We start from the raw sequence: 17,171 nt of genomic DNA, 5'->3' as shown, positions 1-17,171 counted from the left end.
TTCTAAGACGTAGACTTTATAAAGACTTGGAAAGACTACAAAGGTAAGTCTTCATAAGAAAAAACAAACTACTATTGAACTATAGACAATACAACTGAAAAGACTGGCTGAGGGGGAAAAAAATCATACAAATCAAGGATTATGCACTCAGATTGCGGCACAAGTGGCTTGAGTTCTTTCTTTTAAACCAAAACTAGAAATTTACAGGATGCATTCCAGGTTCAGTATAATTAAGAATGAACAATGAATTCCAATCAAGTACCCATACTCAAAGAAAATGCCTTGGTCATACATGAGAAAATTCGCAAATGAATGTTTATATGTTTTAAGTTGAAATAAAATGTTTTAAGTACAAATGTATTTTTTTAACTCTAGCTTTAGTCAGATTTCTCAATTAACAGCTCAATTCTTAATTCTGACAGCAATGCAAAAGAGGACTTCGAGTTAAAGTATATACAATGGAGTGATGCACAGATTATGGTAGGCACAAGAAGAGTTCCTTACAAAGAGGGGATGGTGTGGGAAAGTGTCTGGGGTGAGGGTGGAGATGAACCTTTAAGGTTAAGTAGGAGTTTTTGCAGGGCAAATTGTCAGTGAGTGAAGCACAAGGGTTAGAATAGTGGTCCAAGCGGGGAGGACAGTGTGAACCAAGGTAAGTAAGGGTGTACAGAACCGCAAGTTTGATGTCACCAACATGATAAAGAGAGTATAGTAAGACAGAGATAGTCAAATCCCATGCAAGTTAAATCTGTCTGCCCTCACTAGTGGAGGAGAAATGGATGGGAAGGGCCTCAAAGATACCAGATAGAATAGTGATGAACTTCCTGAAAGGTCACTTGTGTGCCATGCCAGAGTTTGGACTGTCTCCACAGGAAACAGAGAATCAGACGTTGGAGCTGAAAAGGTCAGAATAGTAAATCATCGGTGGTTCTGTGGAAGATGGATCTGAAGGGTACAGCCTGAGGGCAGGGAGGAGAGTTAGAAGCTGTTGCTGGATGAGAGGTCATGAGGATCTAAAGCCAGGCAATGAAATGGAAATGAAATGGAAAGAATATGCATCTTAAGTTATGGAGGCAAGCTAAAATGAACTTAAGAGATTTGCAAGTCATCTGTTTAAAAGAGACAAATGAAACCATGAGGGTGAATACTGCTCAGCTGGAATGCATACAGCAAATTCTTAATAAGCCTTCTGGTGGGTCATGAAATTTTACACTAAATTTTGTATGTATATGCCTATCTATATTTTGGAAAGGAAAGATTCTATAATTTTCAACAGATTGTTTGAGGGGTCTTAACCAGAAAGTTAGGAACCTCTGTGCATAGTGAGAAGAGCAGTGGGTTGAGGAAGAAACCTTCAGAGCAGCAACATTTAAGGGACCTACTGAGGAAGAGGAATGAACAAAAGAGCTAGAGAATGAGTCAGGCATTAGGAGATCCTAGCAAGAGCAGTGCCACAGAGCCCAGGGAGTAGAGAATAGCTAACAAAGAACCAACAATGTCAAAAGAAAAAGAGAGGTCCATTAAGAAAAGGACTGAAAACATCCATGGAGCTTGAAAATGAAGCAGTCATTGATGCCTTAGTGAGCAGTTTCAGGAATGGTGGAGAGAGAAGCCAGATTGTGGTGCGCTGAGGAGAAAACTACAAGTGAGGAAATAAGTAAAAACTTTGTAGACTACTTTTCAAAAAATTTGATTGAAAAGTGATACAAATTGGTAACAGAAGCAGCACATAGGCTTAAGGGAGGATACTGTTTTTCCTAAGAAAGGGAGATATGAATATATGTTTAAGCTGAGCAAAGGGGGTTGGAGAGAGGTAAAAGTTGAAAATACCAAAGAGAGAAAGTGACTGATGAAGCAATATCCTAAAGGGGCTAGGAGGAGATGTGGTCATCAGCACAGGATGGATTTGAACAACACAATTAACACCTTGTCCCTTGCAATCAGAGGAAAGGCATTTGAGGATGAACATAAAAATTAGAGAAGTTTTTCAATGGCACCCCAAATTAAGGAAGACAAAGTCTGATGATCACAAGATTTTCAGATGCAGGGGTAGAGGATAATGATAAAAGCAGAGTGTTTGAGAAAGCGAGTATAGATTAGGAATTGATGGTGAAGAAGAAGAGAGGACAACATTTTAAGATGAGCAGGTACAAGTGAAGGCCCAGCACAGGTTGCGAGCCTGAATTTGTAGTGCAACACTCTGTGAGGTATTGTGGTTGCCTTCGGCAGTCCTCAGCTCCCGAAGTGTCAGAACAAGCAGAGAGGGCTGCAATGAATATGCATGCAAGTTGAGGTTTTGCTGGGTTGAGTCAGTGGAAGGATAAGGATGAAAGAGGAAACAGAATATGCTAGTGAGAACAGCTCAGTGGTCCAGATTATGTAGAAAAAGAAAAGATGCCAAGAGAAGGTTAAAGGGGCTGGGAAAATATGGCAGTATCAAGAAATACTGCATATGAAAGAGGGTAAAGGACAACTGCAGTGAAAGGAGGGAAATGGAAGATGGGAAGACTATGAGATTTAGAAATTGAGAAGGTCTCAGCTGTGGCCATGGAAATAAGTATATAAGGTAGCTTGGAGATGGAGGTCACTGGAGCTCAGGAGGTTTAAACAACTATAAGACGTGTAATGTTCACTGTCTTCCACATGGACACTGAAGTCATTTAGGATTATTCTGAGAGCTACTGGGAATGCAGAGCTCTTTAAAAAATATGTAAGTTAAACTAGGAGATTTAGAAATGACAAGGGGCAAACGGTAGAAGACAATAGAGCACAGAGGTGGTAAGTAATATGTGGTATATAATGCCAAGTCCATCAAGAATAATCACTAAAAACCAATACCTGTGTTCATGATAGCCAAACACAGCCTTGGATTCCTTCTCAAGATGACCCTCAAGGCAGCAACTACCAGTGATTAGGGACAGCATGTGAGAAAAAAGTCTACCTTGCCATACCTGGTAGAGCTGAATTTCATGAGCCTCAGAGGAGCAGGAATATTTACATGAGGCTGGAGAAGCAGTAACCTAAAGTTGGCTCTTCAGAAGTGGGGTTACCAGCAATCTCAGTACACTGAGCTTTGTAGAGTGGAGGGAAAAGCCTCCATTCAAAGAGTTTTTGGGTTTTGTTTGTTTGTTTGTTTTTTAAGTCAAGTTTCCTTTAAAACGAGTTAGTGGAAGCACTAACCTGTGCAGATGTTAACATCATGTAAGATACGTGTAGAAACATCCACACTACATCCACTCACCACTCCCACCCTGGAGATTCACAATGCACATTTATATGGGGAAACTATTAACTCAGGGTTTCCCAACTCTTTTGACCACAAAATTCTTTTTCCTGGGAACACTTTTTAACATCTTACTCCACAGAATGTAGTAAAGGAAATAATGAATTAAGGGTTTAGACAAGTTTTTTTTGCTGTGGATGTGTGATCCTGAGATCACAATGGAGAGGAACAGGGGAACAGTGGGAGAACAAGTTTGGGAAGAGAAAGCGCCAAGTACCAAAACCAAGTACAGAAGAGTCGATAAACTCTAGGGGCTTCTACAAAGGCAGTCAAATGTTTCAAGGTGTAAGTGAGATCTCCAGTTTACACAAAGAATTCTGGGTAACAAGGTGCTTCAGTGCAGATACAAGTTGAGAAAGTGACATCTAAGAAGTCTGTAAAAGGAAGAACAGAAGCTAACAGCAAAAGGAGGAGGTAAAGGGAAAAGACTGTGCAAAAGCCTAAGAATGTAAGAGAAGGTCTAGTAATTGAAGAACTCTTGTCTGACTGAAATACAGAGGTAGAGGAAGGGTACTGAGAAAACCACAGTTGATGAAGACAAAACAGCCTTGTAGCCTGAGGGCTCTAAAGGGTTTTGAAATGGTAGTAAACTGAGCAGATTTGCATTCTGGTTTCCAAAAGGGACTACAGATCTAACCAGACTGAAGACCCCTTAAAAGGTCCTTACAATCATTTAGGAGAGACAAAATAATGCTAAACAGAGCCAAAGATTGGCAGTAGGGTAGAAGAGAGACGGATTCAAAAGATATTTTGATAGTGTAGTATACTCATCACAACAACTGGCTGACCTTGGTATGTAAGGGATTGAAGGGAGAAAAGGTTCAAGAAAGAGTCCTAGCTCTTGGCCTTAAGTGGTGGTCTACTGACTGAAACAGATCCCTCTAGGAAAAGCAGGTCTGGGGAGTGAGATGGGTTTAATGTAGCGCTACGGAGTTTGAGTTTGAAATACCTATGGAATACCCAGCAAAGAGATCTAGCAGGGATTTTGAGATGGATCTGGAACTCAAGAGGAAAGAGAAATCTGAGCTAGAAATATTGATTCTAAATCAGCATTTCATAGATAACAGAACACATTTGATCACTCAGGGAGAGGATAGAGAACGAGAATAGAAAGACCAAAACAAAGTGGTTAGAGAAATCATTTTTCCGACTATATGATGACTGTGACATATACTGAGAGATACTAAATCAAAGAAAAATTGAATTTAATTCATAAAGAATACTAATACATTTTGGAACATTCTATAAATTCCAAACAAACCCTCACTTAATAATAAAATTGAACTAAGTGAAAACACTCCATTCCCTAAGCCCTCCAGTTACTTGAGGTTTACTGAACTCTTCAAAATGTTAGTCGAAACATAAAATTTCACTCAATAGCCATAGTTTATCTAATTAACAGCACTGTGCCACTAGCAAGATGACTGAACATCAAAGCACTAATTAATATTTGGTTGAATACTTTTAAAATTATCTAAGGACCGGGCTTTGCTGAAGGATGTTACATACAATAATAAAAACACTTATGGCTTGATTACAAAATTAGGAATTATACTATATTAAAATGATATCCATCTCAATTCAAATCATCATAATATGGTATAATGAAATATCACTGAGTAATTATTGCCTCTTTGCTCAAGTTAGAATATTTCAACTCATTAAAAAGGAAAATATAATTCAATTAACATTTTTATATGTACTTTTCAAGTTGTAATACTCTGGTCCTTTACCAAGTTCCTAGACTAGTAGAGACAGAAATTAGAATCTTAAGAACTTTCTATTAAGAGATGGCTGAAATTATGGTCAAAAATGGAAATAACCACAACTGCAGCTTATTAAGCAATAATGGCAAGAATAATCCTTATTTTGCACATGGAAAACCTGAGACATGTGAACTGCCTATGTTTCCAGACTTAAGCTATCTTCAGACCAGAGGTGACAACAGAACACAGATGAACTCACAGTAAAAGACTACTTCCAATTCTCATCTTATCCTAAACAATGAACCTCTCATCTCTTATAAGGAAAAGTCAGAAATGAGTCAGAGCTCTTTCATGTCATAAGGTGTAAGCTGTTAATACATCTATTTTGCTTGAGTTTTCACCCTTGCTGAACAGCTGTTTGTTTGTTTGTTTTTAAGCTCAAACAATCAAAACCTTATTTTAAGTGCTCCAACAGAGGCTAAAGATTGGAAAGGTAGAATAATTTTTTTTCCTCACCAAGTGAAAGAAGTCTTTCTAAACTATAGGTTAGCCCTAAAGTAGACAGTGTGAAGAAGCTTATTCTGCTGCTATTAAATATCTTTTCAGAAACGCGGCCCCAACGAATTCTAACAGTGTATATAATCATTGTTCAAATGATCCTTCTTAATTTTAAAAACAATTTTTTTCACTACAGCTCTCCACATTTTTTTATAGGATTTTTAATCTAATGTGTGGGGAACTGATTCTTTGTTTTTGTTTGTTTTGTGCTTTTGGTCAGAGACATTTCTTTTGATGAATCTATAAATCAATATATATTAGAGTCATAACAAGACTAAAACACTTTAAGACATATAACTAAATTTCCCCAGAACTTAGATCATTTACAAAAATGTGATTATCACAGAACATATTGTACTATGCATACCTTTAAACATTAAAGATCTTTTTTTTTTTTTTGCGGTACGCGGGCCTCTCACTGTTGTGGCCCCTCCCGTTGCGGAGCACAGGCTCCGGACGCGCAGGCTCAGCGGCCATGGCTCATGGGCCCAGCCACTCCGTGGCATGTGGGATCTTCCCGGACCGGGGCACGAACCCGTGTCCCCTGCATCGGCAGGCGGACTCTCAACCACTGCGCCACCAGGGAAGCCCTAAAGATCATTTTTAACTAATAAAAGTAGGCAACTTCCTTGCCTACTTGTACTTGTCCCTCCCTGCAGCAATTCTGCATTTTAACTTTAGATTTAGACTCTTTCCTAAAAAAACATGCAATTACTTGCAAGGGAAGTGAATTCAACCTATTATCTTTATGAGAACTTGGCTTGAATTAATTTAGATTAGTTAATCACTTACCTAGCAGGATCCTCGGGCAGTGGTCCTCAAATTTTAGAGAGTAAAGAAGCACCCAGGGTACAAATTTTAATGTGGAATCCTAGGCTCAGACCAGAAACTACCTGATTCTGAAGGGCCCAAAATAAGCATTTGTAATTAGCACCAGAGATACTTTTGAGGAGGATTCATGCTAGAACACTGAGACAAAAGATAGATCATTTTAATAGGGGTATTAATGGGCCTGGATTTCAAGGCATTTGGCAGCCTGGGCAGGGCACAGCAGGTGTGACCCCAGTAATCCAATAAATAGCACAGGAAGCAGCAAAAGAAAGGAAGCTGGTTCAGGCTTGGCAGCAGTTGGCCAGCAGGCTCAGCACTCCTTCCTTGCCTTCCCACTGAAACACACATCTGAAATCAAACTTTAAACAGGATACAACATTGTACCTAAACTAGAATTGAGGGATGTGGGGTAGCTTTATTGGTAGCTGATGCTTGCTATGGCCTCTGCAGCAAAAGGTCCAGTTAGGAAGAGGGTAAGAAGGCATCTCACTCTCAATTCTGTATTTCCTTCAGAAAAAAAGAGGCTGCAGTGGCCCCGCAGCTTGGGGCTGAGGACAGAGTTCATGAGACCGTTTCCTTTCCTCAACCCCCACCATCTTCCAAGAGTTTAGGGAACATCTCCTTCAGTGGGACTTTATGCCATGGCATGCTGGAGCTGGATTATATCAAAGAGTCAATAGTTAAGTTTTCAGGAATTTGGGGAGCCAGTTGACATCATGTTGACAGCCTGAAATTGACCACAGTGGGAATATTTACACCAGAGAAATTGGCAAATGCCACAACTGGCTTCTAATACCCATTAGTAATTCTCTTTGAAGAACATTCTTTACCAATGATATAATGTTCATGGCCAGAAGTGGAAGGTGTCAGCAATAGGTAGCTGCGGCAACAGTATGAGCCCTCAGAAGAATACGGTCTCACCACTAAACTCAAAAAACTATAAACCAGGCTTCCTGGTGGCGCAGTGGTTAAGAATCTGCCTGCCAACGCAGGGGACAAGGGTTCGAGCCCTGGTCCAGGAAGATCCTACATGACGTGGAGCAACTAAACCCGTGCACCACAACTACTGAGCCTGCGCTCTAAAGCCCACAAGCCACAACTACTGAAGCACATGTGCCACAACTACTGAAGCCTGCGCACCTAGAACCCATGCTCTGCAACGAGAAGCCACAGCAATGAGAAGCCCGCACACTGCAACAAAGAGTAGCCCCCACTCACTGCAACTAGAGAAAGCCCACGTGCAGCAACAAAGACCCAAAACAGCCAAAAAAAAATAAAAATAAAATAAATTTATTAAAAAAAAAACTATAAACCACTTCAAATTACAGAAAAATACTCCCCTCATTAGAGACATAGGACTGAAAGATTAGACAATAGGAAAATAAGACCTCTCCTGAGTACAGAAAGATCTATCCTTCATAAATTGGGTTGTATCTATCAACATGCTCTCCAACCTAACACTGAGAAGAAGAGTCCCCAGCATCTAAGTGTAGTGAGGAGGATGAAGGTAGCTTACTCACTCTGACAAGAATGAGCAACAACATCCCTACACAAGTCCCTCTTCTGTCAAGGTAAGAAAACCAAAAACCTCAATAATAGCACAGGGCCAAGATGAAGCTTGTGCACCATAAGAAAGAGGAGCACTGCCATAAAGAGGAAGAGAGAAAGCTTGCTCCTATAATGGGCTTACACTGGGAATCAGGAGAAAAACTTAGAAATTATCTAATTTACCAACTGAAAAAGAAAAAGGAAAAATAAAAACGCAGCCACTGAAAGCAAGAGATAAGAAGGAAAAAGACAGCTAAGGTTAAAAAGGAAACTGAAGAAGAAAAAACTGGAAGGGAATTCAAACAAATAATATTGGGTTGGCCAAAAGGTTCGTTCGGGTTTTTCCATAAGATGTTATGCAAAAACCGGAACGAACTTGGGCCAACCCAATATTAGACAAACTCTATATAAGAGGCAAAAGAGAGAAGTACAGAAGCTGGAAAAGAATCTCATTAACATTTTAGCATATACACGTGAGGTGATCTCCAAACACGGAAGGAAAAGAACCAAGATGAAAACAATGCATACTGATTGATAGAAAGGACAAAGAACACAGATCCAACCTACAAATAACTGGCATTTCTGAATTGAAATCATAAGCAAACATACCATTGAAAAATTTTTCCTGATCTGGGTAAAAGAAAGATTAAAGAGATTTACTTCTATAAATTGAATGGACTCAGTATGTTTGAGGAAACTGCTAGAAGGAAACCTGTGCCTACAGGTAGTCTATGGAATATCTTTATTTAAAGAACAAAAAGGAAAACAAAAATGCAGGCAGAAAAAAACAGTTTATCTACAAAGGAACAAAAATCAGTGTAGCCTCAGCCATCTCTTCCACAGCAAGGAAAATCGGAAGATGATAGAGCAATGTCTAAACTGCTGAGGACCTGTGACTTATAATTTTATATTTTAGCACCTATAACAGAGTTAAGCACATGGTAAATATTAAGTAAAAATTGTAAGGAACAAAAGGAAAATTCAAAATTTTAAATGAATTTATTTTACATATCTCTACCTCTTTACAGCACCTTTCTTCAACTAAACTTTTAAGCCTATTCATCAATTGGATCTTTTCCCATTCAAACAACAGATTTATATGACATCTAATCTTTCTGATACCGGTGTCATTACTTTTATAAGAAGATTATCATTTTTTTACATAAACCGAGACTTCTCTGCATGCACATGAGAGAAATTGTTCCTCCGACAGTGATGATTTGAACTGATCCATCAGCTCAAACTCTTTTGCTGCCTTTGAACAGTGGGACTTGTAGAACTAACTCTAGTCAGCACATATGCTCATTAGACCAGAAGCAGGAACTAAGGAACTTGGCCAAAGATATTCAACAAATAAGAAGGTACAAAAAGATCAACATTGTATCAGAGGTTATGGACTCAGTGCTGGTCTAAATAGTCTGAATATATGATAGAGCAATGTGTTTTTAAAATATATCACCAAGTATCATTATTTTTTGGAAAAAAAAAGCTCTTGGACTTTTTTGTAACGGAAGAGACAGTCCCTTTAAATTTTTCTTCTTGCAAAGTCTCCATTAAAGGCTAGATTAATGTGCCTTCTTATTTCCGCAAGCTTTTCATTCATTCACTCAGCACCTACAATATCCTAGCACTTGCTATGTGTGTGTCCTCAGAGGAAGAAGTGTCAATTTTTTTCTGGGAAAATCAGAGAAGACTCCAAAAAAACAGGGAGTCTGGAAAACGCAGAATTGAATTTTGAAATTTGAATAAGGGCCTACCAAGTGGAGACAAAAGCATGTCAAAAAGATGGAAGTGCTCCAGCAAGACAGGGCCTGAAAAGAATATGCTAGGTTAAAAGGGAAAAAAAAAAAGGCAGTAGTTGAAGCATAGGTTGTATAAAGTATGGGCAGATAAGGTCCAATGGTTCCCAACATCAGGAGGAACCACTCTTGAAGGGGTTGTTTGGAAATGAGTAGGATCACACTGGGTTGTCACAAAGGGTGGGTGGAGGTTGTAGTCTGCTATTGCCATTTAGTGCTCAGGGACCAAGTATGATAAGCATCCTGCAATGTATGGAACAATTCCATAAAAATGGCAGTTGAGCCCCCTTTGAGAAAAAATGAGAAGTAGGCTTAACAAGGTTGGAGAACTTAACCCTAGGGTTTCTTAGTATGACTTTGCATGCATATCTTTGAAATCTGTGATCACAATGTGCATTTCACTCACTAAATACTTCCAAGGAAGCTATGTTTTTCCTCAGCAAGTGATATGTTTCCTTCTTTCCTCTGACCATCATGAAACTCATAACTCAGTCTGTATCCCACCACTAACAATTATACAAATGGTCACAGTATATATTTGAGTATAATGCACCCCAACCTCACCTTTCTATTCAAGCTTCATATTTTCATGACTGATTTACCTTTATTTTGTATGTTTTTATATTATATATAGTTTATAATCTACTGTAAGTACTTTTAGAGCAAAATAGGGTATACATTTTAAAATATAAGCAACAGAAGTAAAATGGAAAACAGAAAATAGAAAACTAGATAGTAAGATAGGGAAAAAATATATCGAGCCCCCAGAATCATCCTGGGAGAACTTTAAGAGACTTTTTAAAAAGATTATATGATCTTTGCCCTCAACAGATCAAATTTATAAGAAAAGATTCAAACTGAAAAGAACATTAGACAATAAAAGACAGTAAAAATTAGTGATAAATTGTACAACCGCTGTCTAAAGAATTACTATGGATTAAATAATCATTACAATAGCATGTATTCAGCTCTTACTATGTACCAAAACTATAGTAACTTGTTAAATCCTCACAGCAACCCTATGAGGTAGTCACTGTGATTTTCGCCATTTTACAGATGAGGAAATTGGGACAGAGAGGTTAAGCAATTTGTCCAAGGTAACAGCTGTTAAGTGTGGCAGTTTGACCTAAGGCAGTCAGTCTGGAACCAGAGCCTCTGCTCTAGAAGAGTTACATTTCAGATAATCCTAGAAGTATAAAAGGATACTGAAAGGCAGAGATGCTACAAAAAATGATGAAGAGTGGGGGCAGTCAGTGAATCTAGGAACAGGTTGAAATGAGGCAGAGTAGACAGGTAAAGAGCCTAAATAGAGAGTGTTAGGAATATTAAGGAATATAGGAATACTGGGGGTGGGAAGGGGGAGTGGAGCAGTTTCTAAATCACCTTAAAACTCTAAAGAGATTCTATTTAAAACAGAGGACAACAGGAAACTATTGTAAGTTCTTGAACTCAGAAAAGATGATTAAAAAGTTTTTCTCGAAAAGCTATTACATGACAGTGATATGAAATAACCCTAACTTCAAAGCTAAATTCATATTAGTAAATACTCTTTCTGGGTCCTATAAACCTACAAGTTCAATAAGGCCTGGGGTGCCAGGTACATTAGAGGAGCCTCTGGGTCTACATCGTTTTCAGCTGCCTCTCCCTAATCTGGATGCTTTTACATAGGGTTTCTTCTCTGTTTCCCTATTTTCCAGTTGTTTTATACCCAGCTGCACTTGGCCTCTGAAGACATTTGTTAATCACCAAATAATCTCTAGGACATTCTGTTGTTGTTATGGTTCCCTGAGCACGTTTATGTTTCAAACACTGCCTCTAGGGTCCCAAACGGTCTCTAGGCTTCAAAGATATTAATAACCAAATCAAGCCCAGTCTTAAGGAAACTACTTAGATAAACTTTACCCTACTTGTTTTTCCTAAGGGGTTGCTTATCATTCTCAGAAACTTAAAAGCATAATCTTGTAACATTCTATTGTATATCCAATGAATCCAGTTTAGAACCAGTGAAAAGACTGTTTCCACTAGTTTCAAGTAAAATATCAATTTTTAAACCTTGTAATTGCAAAACTTTAATTTGACTTTCTCAATACTCAACTTTTTTTTTTTTGGCCAAGTTTTCATTTTGTAAATGTCCCCTCTTGTCCATATTTGACCCTTCAGAAGCAAGGAGGATTCTATGCAGGATTCTAATAATGTAATTGAACACTACATAGGGCCTATGCCTTCCACTTCTGAAAAGTATAAACTAAGCTTTTGCCACTTAAGAGTGAGGCCACTGTCGAAGTGTCATTTTTGAAACGTTATAAACATGATTCATACAAAGTGAGCCTCTGGCAAAGATTTACTGAACTCATAATGAAGGAGCAAGCTCAACGGTAAAAATTATAAAAATCTTGGAAATAGGGCAATAAAACTATAATCATCAGTAGTATTTTTTTCTCCCAGTCAGAAATAATTTGCTCCATTAGACAAAAAAAAAAGTAACTGCAAAGCTTGGGCCCTAATCGATACTATGTCAAACAAAAGTATAGTCCCCTAGATAATTAATTGATTCGCAGGTGGGCCTATTAGACAAGGCTCTATTTTGACTTTGAAAAGACATGTAGCTATCCTTTCGCCTTGTCAGAGATGTTTATAATTTCTACCATCATAAAAGTTTGTTTCTACAAATCAGTTAACTATTCCTTTATCCCACCCACCCCCCATTCGTGATTTCAAATGCTGAGTAGATACGTTATTTGGAAGAAAATCTCCTAATTCTTGATGATTAGAAACTCCTTCAAGTTAAGTGGCACTTAACCACTGGAATCACCAGTAATTTCATATCCTCTGTTTCAAGGTTACGAGGCAAAGAATTTCTGTCTCGGTACAGGCTTTAAACACAGGTCTGTAACTACCTAAATCGAGGGTGAGGTCTCCATGGTGGCCCAGGAGTGCGATCCACACCCGCCAGCGGCTCCAGCGCGACCCGGCCTGCATTTCACCGGCGGGAGCCCCGCTTCCCCAGCCTTTTGTTCGGGGCTGGGCTGTTTCCCGCCCACCCGCGCCCGCCCTTCCTCTCTACCCCGGCAGTTGGGTGAGGACCGTGCGGGAAACAGAGCCGGAAAGAAACGGCCGGCAAAGGTTGTGGGAATACTCACCCGGCTCCGCTCGGCCCCTGACCCTGCCGCCCAGCCCAGAGTGGGCGGGGCGACGGGGTGGGGGGAAGGGGAGCCGGGGAGAGGGAGCCTTCACCCTGCGAGGTACCGCCGAGCCAGCGGTAGCGGGGAGGGGAGCAACGGGCCCCCGGGGGCCAAGAGGGCGGTGGCACAGGAGCAGAGCCAGCCACCAGAGACGCCCACTAGTTAGACCGCTCTCTACACCTCCCTCAGCCTCCGTGGCCAGAGGCGACCCAGTCAGAGCATGCGCACTGGACCTCCCGCACACCCTAGGACTAGGCTCGCGCGGGCGGCTGACGTCGTGGGCCTCGTGCGTGGGGCGGAGGCCGGAAGGCGTGACCTCCCTGCAGTTTGCCACGGCGGCCGCCGAGGCCCCGCCCCGCACTTCAACGGCCTAAAGAGCCGAAGTGCGGCTGTTTCCTCAGCGCATTACAAAGGCGGCGCATTGAGGGAGAGGAGGGGTTGCCAGCGGTTTCGAGAGACACTGCATACTCTCCTCTAACAAACAGCCAAGTATCTGGAAAATAAAAGGATGACCAATGGTGAAAGGTAGGGCAAGAACGGAGCTGAACCGTTTAGTGCCCCTAGAACGTCTCTCGGGGGTTGGAGAACCGTGCCGGCTCTCGTAACGCAAGCTGCAAAATTACTGTGAACACAACAATTAGGCACAAGCACCATCCCCTTTGAAACTTAAAGACCGAGGTTAAAAGTTAGGGATTCGGGAATTGGCAGTAGTACCATCTGTGTCACAAAGCTCAGGAAAAAAAAAAAATCTAGCAGGAGAATTAAATTGGGAAAAGGTGGAATAATGAAAAGACTAGAGAAAGATGTAGGAGTAACAGCGGTGATCCAACTGAAATACTGAAAATGCAACTGCAGACATCTAAGGGAAAACTAGCATCTGCTCCTCTTAACACAACAATTAAATTTGTGTCAAAAGAAAAGAGTAAACAGGCAAGGAAGTGAAAGGAAAATCTGCCTTCAAACATGCAGGTCATGGTTTTGATCTTGTACGACAGTTATGTAAGATGTCACCACTGGAGAAAGCTAGGTGTTGGGTACTCAGGACTCTATGTACTATTCTTGGAATTTCCTGTGAGCCTATAATTATTTAAAAGTAAAAGGGTCTGAAAAAGGGACAACACTGATCAGTAGTGACCAAGGGAAGGGAATGACTAAAAAGGGGCTTGAGGAAGTTTTGAGGGGTAATGGAAGTGTTCTAGATCTTTGTTTGCCAAAACTCATAAAAGGGATAGATTTTACTGCATGTAAAATAGTTTAAAACTCAATTTTAAAAAAGATTCTGCTAGTAAAGATGAACTGTCCTAACATGTTTGAGCAACTATAGATATAAATTAATCAGAAAGCTGACAATTAAAATTATCCACTTGCTTGTTTAAAAATCACAGGGCAATGAGAATTTCAGTGGGTGGGTGTCTCCAACTTTAAGCAGTTATCTTTACAACATACAGCTTTATCGGAATTCCCTGGCAGTCCAGTGGTTAGGACTCCGTGCTTTCACTGCCCTGACCCAGGTTCAGGGAAATAAGATCCCGCAAGCTGTGTGGCAGGGCCAAAAAATAGAAATAAGTAAAAACATAAAGCTTTAATACAATGATAAGAATGTGTTGCTTTACATTGTATTCAGTAATTTACAAACACTTTTCATGCATTAACAACACACCATGTTAACAAATTTTTTTTTTGCATTTGAGATGTTTTTAAGTTTCATGATTCACCTGCCAAAACCAAAGAAACTAAAAGTAAATCAGGTAACTTCCAGGCAAGGGATAGTACTGGCAGGCTGTACACTACACAGTACTTTAGTGCAGTCTGTCATCAGTGCCTACCCAGCCTCGAGCAGGGCTTCTCACTAGTAATTAGTATTAGAATAAAACAATGAGTTAATCACAAAAAGAGAGAAAGGAAGGTATAAAATTTATTGAGCACCTACCACAAACCAGAAGCTTATGTTTAGTTTAATCTTGTAATAACCACATGAGATACCCATTTTATTGATATGAAACTGAGACTGAAGGTAATTATCTATGAATCATTAATCATTTTCATTCCTTATTTTATTGGATTTCTCTGTTTCATTTGGACATGTTGATCACTTCTAAAAAAAGTCTTGCTTCCCTTAGCTTCCATAAAACCATAATCCCTTGATTCTCCTTCTAGCTCCCTGACCATTCTTGTTTTCACCCTCACAGGTTTCTGTTTGTCCATTCCACTTTAAATGTCCATGTTTCCCACAGGGCCTCATAGAACTTGAGACTTCTGGCTTTTCATTTATTTTATTTTGCTGAGACACTGTAAAGTGGGAAAAAAAATCCAAAATAGGGTTATACAAACTGTATTATATTTAGTGTTTTCCTTTAATCAATGAATACTTTTATACATATTCTTTCTGCACATATCCTCTGGGCCATACCAAGATACATGGAAAGTAGGAAATGCAGTCTCTAGCTAGGTAGCCAAGGGCTCAGTCAAACCTTGACAAAGTGGGATTGTTTTATTAAAATGAAGAAGGGGAAAGTAGATACAGGGGGAGAATAGCTATCTCTGCTGCAGCCTGTAGTAGGCAGATGTCCTCTACCACCTTCCAGGAGGTCCTCAGGAAAAGGTAAATTACATAAAAGAAAGAGAGGAGCTAATCTGATTGGACGACAGAGATAAGAAACTTATCTTGAAGCTCTGTGTACATAGCACTTACCTTAAAGAATGAGAGGAAAAAAACTATAGTTGGCAAAACTATAGAGACAGTAAAAAAATTGGTGGTTGCCACAGTTTATCCATTCATCTGGGAAGGACGTTTAGGTTATTTTCAGCTTTTGGCTATTATAAATAAAGCTGGTATGAATAATTATGGAATATTTTAGTGAATTTTGATATTTACTCCATTTTCTAATATTCTTGGTTGGACATTTTTATCTTTTAAACATTTGAGGACATTTTGGAATTATAACTTGTGTTTTAAATTTGTCAGGGAAATTCAGTGTTCTAAAGGGATCTCTCTGGCAGTGGTCTGATATTATCCAGGTTACTTGTCTTATTCCACTGGAATTGGTTGGGATGGCCCTATGTTCTTTCATTTTTGAAGGAGGGGTATTAAAAAAATTATGCGCGTCTATAACATATTCTTCTGGGTTATTAGATTCTAGCCTTATTCATTGAGCTATTTTGCTGTTCTTTGTAAGTCATGGGTAATTGATAAATGTGTAACTTCTGTCCTTCCGGTAGTGATTTTATTTGTCCCATCCTACCCATGGAAGAATCAGTGCTGTCCCATTTTGCCTGGTTCTCTCATATTATATGAGTAAAATGAATTCTTTAACATGTGCCCTTTTTTATATCTGTATGAAAGTCATCATTTTATCTTTTTCTGAAAATTATATTTTAATAAGGCCTGGCAATTTGTACCCAAAAACCTCATAGGAATAAGTTCTCACTGTGGACTTTTAGTCCCAAGTCTCAATGAAGTGTCCAGGACCCTGAAGGGAAAGTCAATCCAGAGTCTTTGGAGGCATAAGAGGACAGCTGCCCCAGGGAAACCAAAATCTTGACCAACTGCGTAGTGTGAGGGCCAAGAAGACATAAATGAGAAAATAGATCAATAGCAAATTATCTGTGATAAAAGAATGCGTAACACCTTTGGACTATGTGGGGAAAAAAGAGTTCAACAGGATATTTGCAGTACTCTGTCTCCAGAATCCATTGATTTGGCAAGCAATGAATAGAGAATAGAGAACTATAGAATCTCATAAACTCTTCAAAATTTTTGGTTCAACTTCCTTTGCCTTCTAGGCCCCAGGTTAGATTCCTTAGACCAATGTAGCAAGATGCCCTCCCCTGCTAGACATTCCACTTGTCATTCGGTGAAGAAAATAAGGGGGGAAAAGGGTAATGAGACAAGATCAATGTACATACCTAGGGTCTGCTGCTAAGCTTGCAGATTTGAATGTCTTTTTTCAATAATGACCTGTTTTCTTTAATGTTGTATGGCTATGTTCACTGATCAGGAATTAATTCTTATTGTAGGATTCAATTGCATATTGATACTGTTGTGTTATAATGATGTTTTGCATGAAGAAGAGTTCAATCTGCAGCCCTAGAAGCCTTTGCGCAGTTTTAATTCGGGAAGTTGCCCTAGATTCAGACCAAATCAGAAGTTGTTCCTGAGGCAATGACTCCCTTTAGGCTGTCTCTTTAAATAAATAACAATAGGGTGCACTTGCCCAGCCCCTTCATCTGCATTATCTCATTACAGAGACAGGAGACACACTGT

At 39.6% G+C, this 17,171-nt stretch overlaps 1 protein-coding gene across 4 annotated transcripts in view; it reads right to left on the bottom strand.

Moving 5' to 3' along the window:
- Window positions 1-12,906, bottom strand: part of ATG10 (autophagy related 10) — a 230,474-nt gene extending 217,568 nt beyond the window's left edge. For all 4 annotated transcript variants that reach the window (XR_014296608.1, XR_014296609.1, XR_014296610.1 and 1 more), the window contains exon 1: window positions 12,866-12,906. The gene's annotated coding sequence lies outside the window, so the exon portion shown is untranslated. The remainder of the gene's footprint in view (window positions 1-12,865) is intronic.
- Between the last annotated feature and the right edge of the window lie 4,265 nt (window positions 12,907-17,171).

Source organism: Grampus griseus (genome assembly GCF_964374135.1).
Source record: "Grampus griseus genome assembly, chromosome: 3".
NCBI lineage: Eukaryota > Metazoa > Chordata > Mammalia > Artiodactyla > Delphinidae > Grampus > Grampus griseus.
The sequence above is the reverse complement of the archived record's forward strand: the minus strand, read 5'-3'. Positions and strand labels throughout refer to the sequence as shown.